Consider the following 14388-nt stretch of genomic DNA (forward strand, 5'->3'; position numbering starts at 1 on the left):
CTACTTTGCTTTATACAAACATATGAATAACCAGTCTGTCTCATAAAGATCCACAGAAGTTACAACGAGCGGATAGATAAATACAACCCATACAACATAAAAGCCTATATTGTTTTTCTACCTGTACTTACAAGTTGGAAACAGAAGATTAGAAGATAGAAAGAAGCTTCTCATAGCTGAGAGACAGACAAAAGACACAGACCCAAGACAAAGAAGACCCACAAATTCCCTCCCTTAAGCCTTTAAAAAATCCGGTTTCCTGATTCCTCTTGTCAGGTGTTTGGTTCCCTTTGTTAACCCTTTACAGGTAAAAGAAACATTAACCCTTAGCTATCTATTTATGACACAGGGGGTTGGACTAGATGATCTCAAGAGGTCCCTTCCAACCCTAATAATCTATTATTCTAAAGAGTGCAGATAGAGGCCTGTCACTTGGGGGGAGCACAGGCCTAGCTAGGCCTGTCCCTTGGAAAGCGTGCCCATGGAAGAAACTGGGGAAGAGACCATAGGTGCAGCTTGCCCCAGAGTTGTGACAGCATCTACCGAACAGGAATCATGGTGTTCTTAGGTATGGCCTCATGGATAGGGCCTTTACCTTTGGTTACTGGAAAAAAGCGTAAGAGAGATATTAAAGAGTTAACTAGGAACAAAAGGTAGCTCTCAGAGAAGAGGTTGCTGGCTAAACTATCAATTTAAGGTATTTATAAGGGATGCCATGCACCATTATTATTAGGTACCAAGTTAGCCCACCCATCCAAAGGTATGTCTACACAGCAAAGAAAAACTCACTCTGGCCTATGCCAGCTAACTTGAGCTCGCGGGGTTGTTTCATTGCTATGTAGACTTTTGAGCTTGGGCTGGAGCACGAGCTCAGGGACTCTCCTGCCTCGCAGGGTCTTGGAGCCTGGGCGCCAGCCCTAGCCCAGAAGTCTACATTGCAATGAAACATCCCTGCAGACCCAGCCTGTGTCGGCTAGCACAGGTATCTAGCTGCTGTGTAGACATACCTTTAGATCTCAACCCATTTACAAAGTTACAATAATACCTTTGTCTCAGTAAAAGAAAAGGAGTTTTAGTTTTCTTCTTCTCCAAAAACAGCTCTCTCTCTGAAGAAGCAAGAAGGAAAATACAGTATAAAATGTGTGATCTTATTTTTAAGTAGCATTCACTCAGTTAAAACAAAAATATCTGTTCTGAAGAAATCACACTATAAACTCCACAATTTTACAAGGTTTGTATCAATTATTTGGAAACAGTTTGTGCTTCTGGTTTCAGACAGAGTATAAAAAGCACCATATAAATAGCAGCACAATGTAGTGTTCAGCGGTTAGATACTTTAACTATCCCCAAATCAGCATAATAAACAAAACTGACACACTAATAATTCCATCAATCTGTAATGAAGTCACCATCCGAGTCCTTCAAGCGGCGCAAAATTAAACTAATTCTTAATTCCTTGTAAAATCATAAAAGATGGAATGTTCTGGGTGGTTTTTGGTGGAGTGAGCAGGGGACAGAGAAACTAAAAACCCCACCTCTTAATAACCTAAACAAAATTAATGACATCAAAAAGTCTTTTTTAATCAACTGGTAAGGAGGAATGGAATAAACCAAAACATTCCACATAAAACAGAAAGGAACTCAAAATGTTTATACTACAGAAAATATAGGAAGTAGCTCAATTGTAACCAGCAGCCATGATTTGCTTATTTGACGTACAGTGGCTAGAACAAAAAGGAATATGGCACCCAAGAGACTTCCGAGAGTTAGAAGAAAGAAAGCCTTCCTTTAAGGCAGGAAACGTGGGTAAAATCTTCTGAAGCAGAAAGCACATGCGTACAAAAGAAAGGAAATATAAGAATTTTTGAAAGCTATTCACACTATTTTATCAAATTGAGAGCTCCTGAGCCCCACGGATGCTACACAGAATCATTACCTACACATCACATTGGCCCTGGTGCTGTAAACACATACAAATATGTGTAATATTACTCACAAGAGCAGTCCCATTGACTTCTGTGGGAAAAGTTAGGCACGTACGTAAGTGTTTACAGGAACAGAAACACAGACTAAACGCAGCTGGTTTGTTTTTTAAAATATACATTGTTATTCCAAAACCACACACAATAAAATCTAATATATATGCAGACCAAAAGGAATTATTTTGGTGTTGTGCAACTCCTTTCCACATATGTCCAGATCCTTCTATATTTAGTACTGATCCTGCAAATGGCTTTGCGCAGGATGTAAAGGTCTGTCTGTTTTGAGCCAGTTCTAGGAAGGGGGCCTTGCTCCACAGGCATCCCCGCTGTCCAGCGGTGGCTCCAGGCACCAGCGCTCCAAGCGCGTGCCTGCGGGAGTTCCACCGGTCCTGTGGATTCGGTGGCAATTGGGCGGCGAGTATGTCAAATCCGCAGGACCGGCAGACCTCCTCCAGGCAAGCCGCCGAAGGCAGCCTGCCTGCCATGCTTGGAGTGGCAAAAAAGCTAGAGCCGCCCCGACGCTGTCTTCAGTGAAGTAGAGTATTACTTCTTGTGAAGAAGCGTTGAAAAATCTAGACCATATTTAGGTTCTGATTCTTTTGTTTCCACTTAATATTAAGTACACACATTTCCTAACTCTCCATTGACTTGATTTTAATGACAATATGCTAGAATAATTCTACTTAATTAAATATATATATTATTTCTGATATCTAATTTCTAATGTTTTTTGTATCTTCTGAAAATGCGTAGAATATTGTTCCCAACCTCTGTTCTCACACTTAAGGTCTCGATTCAGGAAAGCACTTACGCATGTGCTTCAATGCTTTCCTGAACTGGAGATGACAAATGCAAAAAAAGCTGAGTATTGAAGACCAACACAGAGACATGTTTAATGGATTTCAGCATGAACATATTTACAGTAAACAGCCAATCAAGATTACTTTTTAAATAGCACATTTCAAAATAAATTAATAGCCACCATCTTAAAGAGTGGTATTATAATAATAATATAACATAGTATATGGAGATGCACCTATCTCATAGAACTGGAAGGGACCCTGAAAGGTCATTAAGTCCATCCCCCTGCCTTCACTAGCAGGACCAAGTACTGATTTTTTGCCCCAGATCCCTAAGTGGCCCCCTCAAGGATTGAACTCACAATCTTGGGTTTAGCAGGCCAATGCTCAAACCACTGAGAGCTCCCTCCCCCACTAAGGGAGTGTGGGGAATTGTAAGTGTTAAAAGGACACCCAAAGTATTGGAGGGATGCTTATTGAGTGAATTAACACTGATACAAATCAGAAGTGATAATTAAACAAATATATAGGATTGAACTGCTTTTGCATATGTGACATTATCCCATACACATTTACAAAATTAAAACACAGGATGACTTGGATAAATTGTTTTCTTTCAGTTCATCTCTTAATGTTCTCTCTTCCCTTGGCACTTCTTCACTACCTGTTTTTACTAACAACAAAAAGACTGTAGCACAGAGTAATCTTTCCTTACCCTTATTTCCTTACCTTCTGTTTCTCCTATTCCTCCCAGAGAAAGTGTACATTATGAAAAGAGAGCCCTATAACTCCCCACTTTATCACTCATCAGGACATTGATGCATATAGATTTAAAAATTTGATGTTAGTTTCTACTTATAATTCCAATCTGCAAACTGGAAGTGTCAAAATCTGAACCAGATAGAAAGAGAGCACAACTTACTGCTTAACCTAATTCATGAGGATCAAAGCACTTATGGGCACCAACCACATAATGCAGTCCATTGTTATGGGTCCTTGTACTGGGGAGATTTCAGTGAGACTCCTCATACACAGAATTGGGATCATGGAGTGGAACGTGAGCCCTCTCATACACCATGGTTGCCAGAATATATATTAAAATGAAGCATTTCAAAAGAAACGCTATGGAAGAAATGCCCTGTTTAAGGGCCTTTCCAAATATTTTGTCAGCAAGACTCCAAGAATAGCGAATTCAAGGCATAACTTTGCCTCTGTTTCAAAGAGCATTTCTAACTATATGAATCATTATGTAAATTTCAGCAAAACAATTCTGTGAAATTTTATTGCTGAAATTTTTTGAATGACAATTTGCCACTTCAATTCAAGCTTGAATTCAGTGTTCAAAAATGAAATAGGCTTTATAGTTTCATTCTGTGAAACTCAAAGCTATATTAATCGGATCAATCAGTTTTTCATTAATTAATTAAATTATTGAAGTGGAAGTAATTTCATAAGCAGTTCCCCTTCCTCTTCTCCTCAATCTCCACCTAGAAGGCAACTGTCTGAATGCTACATCCCATTTTAGTGGCATTATTCTTGTATTAAACAGGACAAATATAGTCAGAATGTCAAATACAATTTCATAAGGCAACTGTAAATGAGGACCTACAACAGAAATCATTCAATAACTTTATTGTAGTTGTCATTAGTACTTGAGCTGTAATTTAAAACTGACCTTGTTTCATACAATTTGCAGGTAACATAGGAAACTTTTCTTAAAACACAAGAATATTTCTGGCATACAGCATTTTCATAAATAAGAAGTTAAACAAGAAAACACAAATCCAGGCATTGTAAACGCAGAAAGGCAATGAAACCAACAACATTGTCCAATCTTTCCACACAAAGTCCTAAACCGCAATCTTTTATTATTCATACATTGAACAATACATGCCTATCCTCCACAGTATTTCTCACTTTCATTACAATTTTACAACATAAAAGCAAATATGACCTAAAACATTGCTGTCACACACACAGCAAGTCTGATACTCATTTTAGAAGGCAATGTAAGAAGAAATAATTTCCAAAATAACTTGAAACAAAACGTCATAAAATCAGTGGTTTCTAGTTTTCAGTCACAAAAAAACAATTTTCTGGGAAAATTTACTTTAAAGCAATCCAAAATAAAAATCTATACAATTAAGGAAAAGACCATTACTTCAAAACAGATTGACTGTCTTTAACAAATTTCCCTCTTTCTAGCTACTCAGATATGCTATATTTCCTAATTATCACCTTTTAAGGGCCATCTGGGCCCCATTCCTCACCATCAGGGGGCAATTCCATTTGCATTGTTCATAGGCTTAGTCATGATCAAGTAGTCTGGTGGTAAAGTTCATTAGAAATTAGAAGAAAAGCATTAAACCTCACACAGTAAACCAAGTATCTGATACCTAGAGACCCACAAGAGAGTTATGCATTTAATACATATTCTCACACAACTTAACAAGTCATCAGTGAGTTGCTCGCTTCCTCCCCTCTCCCCTGTCCCGGCAAACTGCTTAAAGATACCTATAGCCATTTAGCCTGGTCCCTGACCAGGTACATAATGAATATGTGATTAAGTCTCTATACTTAAGTCTCTTCAAATATAACAAATATAACATAACTATAATCCGTTATGTCTTTAAATTTAAAAAGTCTATTAAAAGCAATTTAATGATTCTCTTATTTCTTCTACTGCTCACAAGCAGTCTGCTACTTACTGTAAAGAAAGGATGAGAATTTTCCTAATGGTCTTTTCTGTAACTTAACTAGATACATATTTTTACTATGATGCCAACAATTACACAAAACACCACCACTGATTAACTATATCACAAAAGGCATTCTCTACTGTCGCACTGTAATTAAGATCATCATACATTTTCCAACAGGGCAATACTAATGTGCATGAGACAGGCAGATTGGATATTCCAGGAGGCACTTGACAGTACGGCTGTATCATGTGATTTAGGTCAGTAGTTCCATAAAGTGCCTGTTTTAAAAGCTGTGACCTTTCAACACAGAACTGTGGGAGTGATACAAGGAAACTCTAGGAATCAAATTCATATAAACTGATGTAGTCAATGATGTGAATGCTAAATGTGCTTAAGAGTTCTAAAAGATGCACCACTGTTAATATGGAGGTGTGATCTCTGCAGCAGATTACAGGATGCAGCAGCAGTTTGGATCAAGATGAAGCATTCTTACATGCTGACACCTGTAGTCCCTGGGAGCCACCCATCCACATTAAAGCTGAATTGCTGCAATCTGCTTTTTATGAAAAGTGAGTGGGCGCACTTGGGCTCCTGATAAGTTGTCACTATGACCAAATTTTGGGCATCCAGTACAGACTATTCCCATAGACTCTGGTCACCTCTCTGTACATAGTTAAATACTGGTTATTTTTAAATCTACATTCCATTCTAAAATGCTTTTTCCCCTCATCACTGTGAAAACATGCTGATGATGAAACTCTTCAATGATATAAAGCTTGATACACACACTCACTCTGATTATTCTTTTATCAGATCAATATTTGAATTAAATTATGTCTGTTAGTACACTGGAGATTAACCAATTTCTTCATTGTGTGCTAATATCATTTCTCGTGCTTCTTTAAATGTCTTTGTTTAGGTCACTGAAAATGTATTCTCTTGTTCACCTGAAATATACTTCAGTTTTGTATAATGAACCAAATATGCACTGCAAAATACACACGCATTAGTGTAACATGGAACTTTAAATGTCAGTGTTCTATTGGCAATTATCAAAAAAGCATACAGCACTTTCCTCACAAAGGTGTTGTGAGAGAAGTCAACTCTATTCATGTGCTGACTATTATATGTGCTAATTATTACCGTGTCCTGTAAATTAGAGATGGACCCAAGTTTTGAAGTTCAGGGATGGTTGGATTTAATAAATAATAATAATATATGGAGATATATCTATCTCATAGAACTGGAAGGGACCCTGAAAGGTCATTGAATCCATCCCCCTGCCTTCACTAGCAGGACCAAGTACTGATTTTTTTGCCCCAGATCCCTAAGATTGAACTCCCCACCCTGATTTTAGCAGGCTGATGCTCAAACCACTGAGCTATCCCTCCCCTTTCCCCTTTAATTTTTTGATGCAGCCTATTAAAGAAATTGGGACCATTTTATTTCCTCACCTAAAATTTTAAATTCTCTTAATGGTACCATTCACTCAGTAGTCTGCCCATCTTTTTCAGCTATGAAGCTAGCTCTGCTCTAAACTCTACCCCCACATTCACACAGGATTCTCCACTCTTCAGCCCAAAACATCCTGTGGCTAAAAGGGGCTCTGAACCAGGACATTATGTTTAATGCTTAGCAAAAATGTAAATCAAAGACCAGGTATCCTTCTTATGGCCTCTCTCTTCTTTTCTAACCAGAACATGGCTGTTACCTGTGCTTTAAGTCCCCAAGGAGAAATTTTATTACAAAACTGATATACCCAGAAAATAGCTGTTCAAATTAATAATGAAATAGAAGATTTAGAAGCCTTAAATCCTTGCCTGTAACTTTATATAAATCGAATGGAACAGTTGACTCAGCATTCTAGTACAGTGTAAACAGAACTTCATGTATCACTTAACATCTTCATTGTGTTGTAACTTTTCTAGAGAATTTTGGCTTTGAGGTAAAAGAACAGGAGAGAGACACTCTGATTCTAAAAGTATTCTAAGCTCTTCTCAGGAACAAAGTCTGGAGCTAGACAAAGCATGACTTTATCTGAAATGAACTGCAGGTGTGGAGGAAATGCCTAAAGGTAAGGCTATCCTAATTGTCAGAAAAAGAAAGGACACATCAGCTAGGGATTGTAATGGTGACCTAAGCAGAGCCTGAAGAATTAGATACATGTTCCGCTGGATGATAATTGACATCTAGGTGGTCTCTCTTGTATGACAGCCTTGGATATAAGTGGGTGCAACTACAGATGCAAAAACTAAATTCCTGGTTTTATCACTAAGAAAGGACCAGGACTTACAACTTTAGGTTCAACCCTTTGTGAAACCTTGCTAAAAGATATTCTAGAAGAGTGGTTCTCAACCAGGGATCCACGGCCTCCTGGGGAGCCTTGAGTAAGTTTCAGGGGTGCTGCCAACCAGGGCCAGTGTTAGACTTGCTGGGGCCCAGGGCAGAAAGCCAAAGCCCCATTGCATGGGACTGAAGCCCAGGGCCCTGAGTCTACCACCTGGAGCTGAAGCCAAAGCCTGAGCAATGTGGCTTCACTGGGGCTCCCATGGCGTGGGGCCCCAGCCAATTGCCTTGCTTGCTACCCCCCAATGCTGGCCTTGGCTTTTATATGCAGAAAACCAGTTATTGTGGCCCAGGTGAGCTGTGGAGTTTTTATAGTATGTTGGTGAGGGCCTCAAAGAAAAAGGTTGAGAACTCACATTCTAGAAACATGCCTTACTAAAGAGTACATGAAATTTCTCTCTTCCCCAGCATAACAATTTAAATTAAACCTTCCAAGTTCTTTTATAGGATCTCAGAGAAGAAGCTTTTCATTTTCAATAAGCGAACAAGCTTGCCCTTTCAATTCCAGGCCATCAATCCAGTGTAAATTTTGCATGGAGCGCCAAATGGAGGATCCTCTGTAAAAGAGAGTTCCCATAAGTTTTTCACAGGCATTCTTACCGGATAAGAGTACCAAGGCCTGTGAGTCCACAAGAGGACAAAATGGGGACAATGAGGATGACTTAGGCCTCTGATTTTCAGGTCTACCTTTGCTAGAAGAGGAACAGATATAGGATAGACTGTCCAGGTGAAAGCAAAAGCACCTATTTATGGAGAAGATAAATAGTTTGTATGCTATACAGAACTATTTCCTTTGATGAGCGACCTATCAGAAATCTCTGCTCCCTATTCAGAGATACCTTGGATGCTGATGATAACCCAAAAGCCATTGCCACAAATTGAAAGTGAAGGCCTGCTATTGCACATGGGAAGAATTATTAGTGTGATAAGATCTGGTTAGGATGTTCTGAGATCTATCCAGTACAGAGTACTCAAGGGATATCTCCTCAATATGGAGGGCGGTTTCCATCCAAAAAATCTCATCTTTCTGACAGAGAGGTGGAGTAACAACAGATGGAAACCTCTTGTCTTCTTGGAGATGCCCAAAAATCTGAAATAAAAACTGTTCCTTCTTTGCTTAGAGAAAGACAAGACTCGCAGCCATGGTATCTATTCTGAAGATTAATTTGTCAGATTTAGAGGCACCTCAAAATCAAATAATTTGTTTGGGGGAAAAAAAGAGGCAAACACACACTGTAAACTTGATTAGGATGCCTTCTGGATTGCCTCAAGGGCGCATTTGTCAGAAGCAAAATCAACACAATGTAAGAAAAATTATATCAACCTTGCTCTTAGGTTGGACCTTGTGGTCTGCCAATGTTGCTACCAAAGGAGGGTTGAGATTGGCGCCATTAGCGATAGTGTGTAAAGTATTTTCTGGCACCCGTAAAGACTATAGGACCAGTGTAGTTGCAGCCCTGTCGGTCCCTTGTCTCTCTCACCAACCGAAGTTGGTCCAATAAAATATATTACCACACCTACCTTGTCCCCAAAAGGACTGGTGATAAGACCACCTCTGAACAAGTTTGCTGCAACAAATTACTGTAAAATTGATTTTGCAATATTACATTTTATTACAGAAATATATTTTAAAATTGCCTTTTTAGTACAGCTGTACCTTTAGACTAGTCTAAACATAAGTGTATATTTTTTTTATCTTCACAGAATAGTGAAACTTCAGTATAAAATACAAACCCTGGAGAGATATATAAAGTCAGCAAATGCACCAGAAATACCATGGCCATGTTCAGAGAACTGCCTTACTACTTAACACTACACAAGGAGTATGTTTTCAGAGTTGTGTTGAGTTTTAGCTATCTGGCTCCTACTGACTTTAATGGGAATCACACAGCTAAAACTCCAGGCACCACTTTGACACTTCTAAGTAATTGTTCAGTCTCCTTAAGAAGGTCACAGAAATATTAAAAACTAAAGTATTCTCCAAAGAGCTAAGATTATGTTTAAAAGCTTATATCAGACTTTATAAAATGATTGTTCAAATCTGTAATACACTCTTAATGGTCTAGCTCCCGATTTGTTTTCTTTGTAAAATACCTTTGTAACGTTTTGTACAAAGAAATTATAAGAATAAAGAATTGCATGGCATGGCATAGAGTGAAGGAATCGGCACATGTAAGAATAACAGTTTCCAATAGTTATAGTACTATCTAATTTATGTAGGGTTATGACCAAGTGGAAACAGGATATTGTAACTAAAATAGTTTTATAACCTAATTATAATATTTGATACCAAAAACCAAACCAAACCCATGTAATACCAATATTTCTGTTCCTTCAGCATTATCTCTCTTCTTTTTTCCTCTCAATATGTACAATTTGACTTAAAAATTCTATATTAAATGTAATTTATTTGTATGATTTAGTCAATTTTAGTTATCTTAATTTTGTAACTTTAAGACCTACATTTCTTTCTATGAACACCACCACCTGAATTCTCCTTCTCCCGTTCACCCAAACCCAAGTTAATATTTCCTCCATGACGCAAGTTATTCTCTTTCCCTCCCATTATTTCTTACCACAAAGGCATGGCCTGCACCTCCCCGGTAGCAAACAAGTTTTGGAATCTTAACATAGCCATCAACCTCAGCAAATCCAAGCTTTTGCTGAACCTAATAAGGTTTGAAATGCAGTCTCAGACCTCATGATATACTTCCCAGGTATGCAATAGGGAAAGTGTAAAAGCAGTGATGGAGCAAAAACCTGTGTTACATTTTCTTTAGTAAGTCAAGGGGAAAAGTAGCTATGAAGATAATGGACTAATTGCCCATTTATCGTTGTTATGGGCACTGGCGAATCAGTTTCAAACTGGTGCTACCCACTAACACAGCAGAGAGTAAAATAGTGTATTATAACCATTTTATCAGCGAAAGCAGTGAAAAATGCATATTGAGACTTCCTATTGTTAAAATGTCTACACAGAGCTGATGCACGAGGACTAAAATGTTATTTATTACCATATAATCTCATGTACAATCTCAATAAACTATTAATACAAAATAAAACGCTTATAAGTCCAACTGTTGGGCTACCCTAGCACTTTTTCTTAATAGGACTCAAAATTCTGCAGTTTAAAATCTTTGATAGTACATTTACATTCTAAATCTTCAACAGCTGAGTTAGAGCAATCACCTTCCAAGCAGCAAAAACAGTGGCTTTTAGCAGGATGCAAGGACCTCAGCTTATAAAGTGGCATGTGCCAGCATACAAATCGTACCATGTGTAGTTTACAGATATACAGGCCTTTGCATCGCAATCCACAACACAGCTTCTTAGCTCACCCATTTGAGGAAATGCATAATACCTTAAAAAGAAGTAGCAGAGATAGTTTTGTGTAATTCCTGCACCATATCAGAAAAATTCAACAGATAAAATAATCTGTGATATATTAGTAGTAGGAAACACAAGGCATACATGCTCTTGACAGTTTTCTGTAAAACCTTACATTTCTATTTACATTTCTATCATTACTGCACACATGTCCTCAAACTACAACAAAACTTTTAAAATCTAAGCACAAACCGAAACACTGGAAAGACTCTGAGTAAGTGTTACCATCTTGCCCAGGTCATATGAAAAATGATAGTGGCATGATCAGCACATTATACGTATCCTGAAACAAAATATGACATGATTTCTTTTTCTCCTTTTTCCTGTGTGTGTGTGGCGGGGGGAGAGGGAGGAGAGGATGGTCCACAGAAAAGGCAAATTGATGCATAATTAACAATTTACTGGTGCAAATTCTTTTACAACTTTTAATTGGTGTTAATTAGATTAGAAGTAAATTTTCTTTTCTCTCACCTTTTTAATGTGAATTAATCTTCTCAGCAGCCTGTCAAAGTTTCCCCTTTAATTAAACTTTTCAGCTGAGAACTTCAGAAGTGCTCAGACACCAAAATATATTATTTAAGGAACACGAATTGTCCTATGTTTGTGTATTTGATGTCTCATTCACAATGTGTAATGTTTAAAAGTCAACTATTGTACATCAGACATTCAATTTTGCAAATGCAACTGTAAGGTTTTAAAAGAGTCCTGAGAATGTGGACATGGTGCTATCCAGGTGCCATTCAAGATGTTATTATGTACATTTACAATGGAAAACTAACCCAAAACATCTTATTGGAATTAACTTCTCTGTTTCATACAGTTTCCCAAAAATACTGTTGCCCTTCTAAAATTGTTAACATGCAGAATAAACCACAAAAATACATTTAATATCTTTTATGGGAAGCTGACCTGAAATAAAATTTTATGTAGTTAAAGATTTTTGATAGTTCTTCATCCAACTTTTTTCTCTCTCTACAGGGCAATAATGATTGAAACCTGATGTCTACTGCACAAAAAGACCATAAAATATTTTATGTAAAAGTAAAACAGTAGCCATTAAGTTTTGCTATGATGTTTGAGTAGATATGTGCCATGAAAACATGATAAACAACCTTAAATTGATTGTGATCAAATGCAATTACAATGACTTGTCTCAAATGAATGAGATGTACTAAATACAGTCACAGCCTTTTGCAAAATTACTTCGGGCAACGTACCAAGAAAACACTATATCCTCTCTACTTAAGGCAGTTTGCCAGAGAAATTGCAAACATACAAGCTTTAATATCTATGGCCAAAAAGCACTTGGGAATTCATTATGAAGAGGTTAAAAAAACCCAAAAAACTCACTCAAGATAAGATTACTTTTCTTCTTCTGATTCTAACAACATCCTGAAGAGCCAAACATTTGGAGTGTTAAGAATTATTCCCAGAAGAACCATAGAGGGAAGAGCTATAACTATGTTTGTCCCTTCCTCCTCATCCAACATTGGCATTTTAGCTCTACAGTTAAGTTAGCTGTGAGAAATAAGGGAATTCATTTTGGGATTTTGCCTAGGAAAATTTAAACAATGGACTTGGGCGATGCAGGGCTTGATTAATGAAAAATGAGTATGTAGCCAACATTACTAAAAAAAGGTTTACCCAGGTTGGAAGAAATGAGGAAGAAGCCTATCAATATAAATTTAAAGGTAAAGGCTTTTTTGTTGTTTTATGTTTGTTTGGTTTTTTTTGGCTGCTTAAAATGGTTGAACTGTTACTTATTCAATGCATTGGTAGAGTTCAGTCATATCAAATACCTGGATTTTGCCAGCAGTAAAGCTGATTAACAGGCTAACAACCTCTGAGTTTTTGAAGTCTTAAAAGGCTCAGAATAGGAGACAGATACTCTCACCTGACAAGAAGGTTTAAGAGGAATTGTACGCAGAGGGTACAATTACACTGGAATAAAAGACCCACAGCACAGCCATAGCAGGTCTGAGTCAGCTGAAAATTGCTGTGTAGACGATCAGGCTCAGCGTGGAACCCCGGGTCTGGGACCCTGCCCCTCCTTGTGGGGTTCCCGAGCCCAAACTCCAGCCCTAGCCGGAACATCTATGCAACAATTTTACAGCCCTGCAGTCCGAGTCAACTGGCCCAGCCCAGCCAAGGGAATTTAATTGCTGTGTAGACACACCCAGAGAGCCCCAGAAAAATTTATGCTAAAAAACAAAAGAGATTGCACTCTAATGTGAACTGTCTAGCTTAGCACACTGGTTTCCTCACAGGTAAAATGGTCCTAAAGTATGTTGAAAATTCAGAGATAGTAGTAGAATTTGCCATATCTAGTCAGCAGTGACAGGAATTTCACAGTAACCTTTGAATGGACCTTAAGAAGCTTCACTGTATATGGCAAAGCAAAAAAAAAGTGTTGGTTTTCTAAATGCAAATTTTAATATGGTGTACAGTATTTGTAGTTAACAAATGAGTTGTAAAACTGTGGCCCCATTGTCTAAGAAGCTGTGATTATTAATTAAGTTTAAGGGGGATCTAGAAGATACAGATTCTTCTTGTCGCTAAAGTGATTTTAATGGTGTTTCATGTAATTAGGTAGCTTTGAATGAGAGAGAAAGTGAAAAAACAGAGAGCCTTCTAAGGTTCAGAATGAAGCGACAAACCACAGCAGTATCATTCTCACTCATAAGCATTATCTTGTGAGACTTTATCATTAAATACCAATTGAGTTGTTACCAAACAGAATTATTCATCAGGAGGAAAAAGCATCCAATTGCCATTTCTAACTAGGACTCCAACAGCCTAAAACAGATGAAGTACGCCCTGTTTGTTTATTACAGACAGGCCTGCCAGCGGCACTAACATTAAGGGCCTATCATTTCTTCCATCATGAACTACTATTTCAGGTTTATAAATTGAACATAAAAATTATCTCCACATGGCAACATGGTACTGAAGTTTGGTATTTTATGTACACTTTCTTCATAGTACATACTGTAGTATAAACTGGGAAAAGTAAAAATATTCGTAAATATAATTTTTCATCTTGTCCAGCATCATAATATATTAGATACAAACATCAGTTTCATAGACTGATGAAGCAGACAATAGCCAGACTCCTTTTTCCTGAAAGCCAATAAATCTAGTCTTCTAAAAAACCAGAAGCCATTCAATGTT

Source organism: Chelonoidis abingdonii, chromosome 1 (assembly GCF_003597395.2).
Source record: "Chelonoidis abingdonii isolate Lonesome George chromosome 1, CheloAbing_2.0, whole genome shotgun sequence".
Taxonomy (NCBI): domain Eukaryota; kingdom Metazoa; phylum Chordata; order Testudines; family Testudinidae; genus Chelonoidis; species Chelonoidis abingdonii.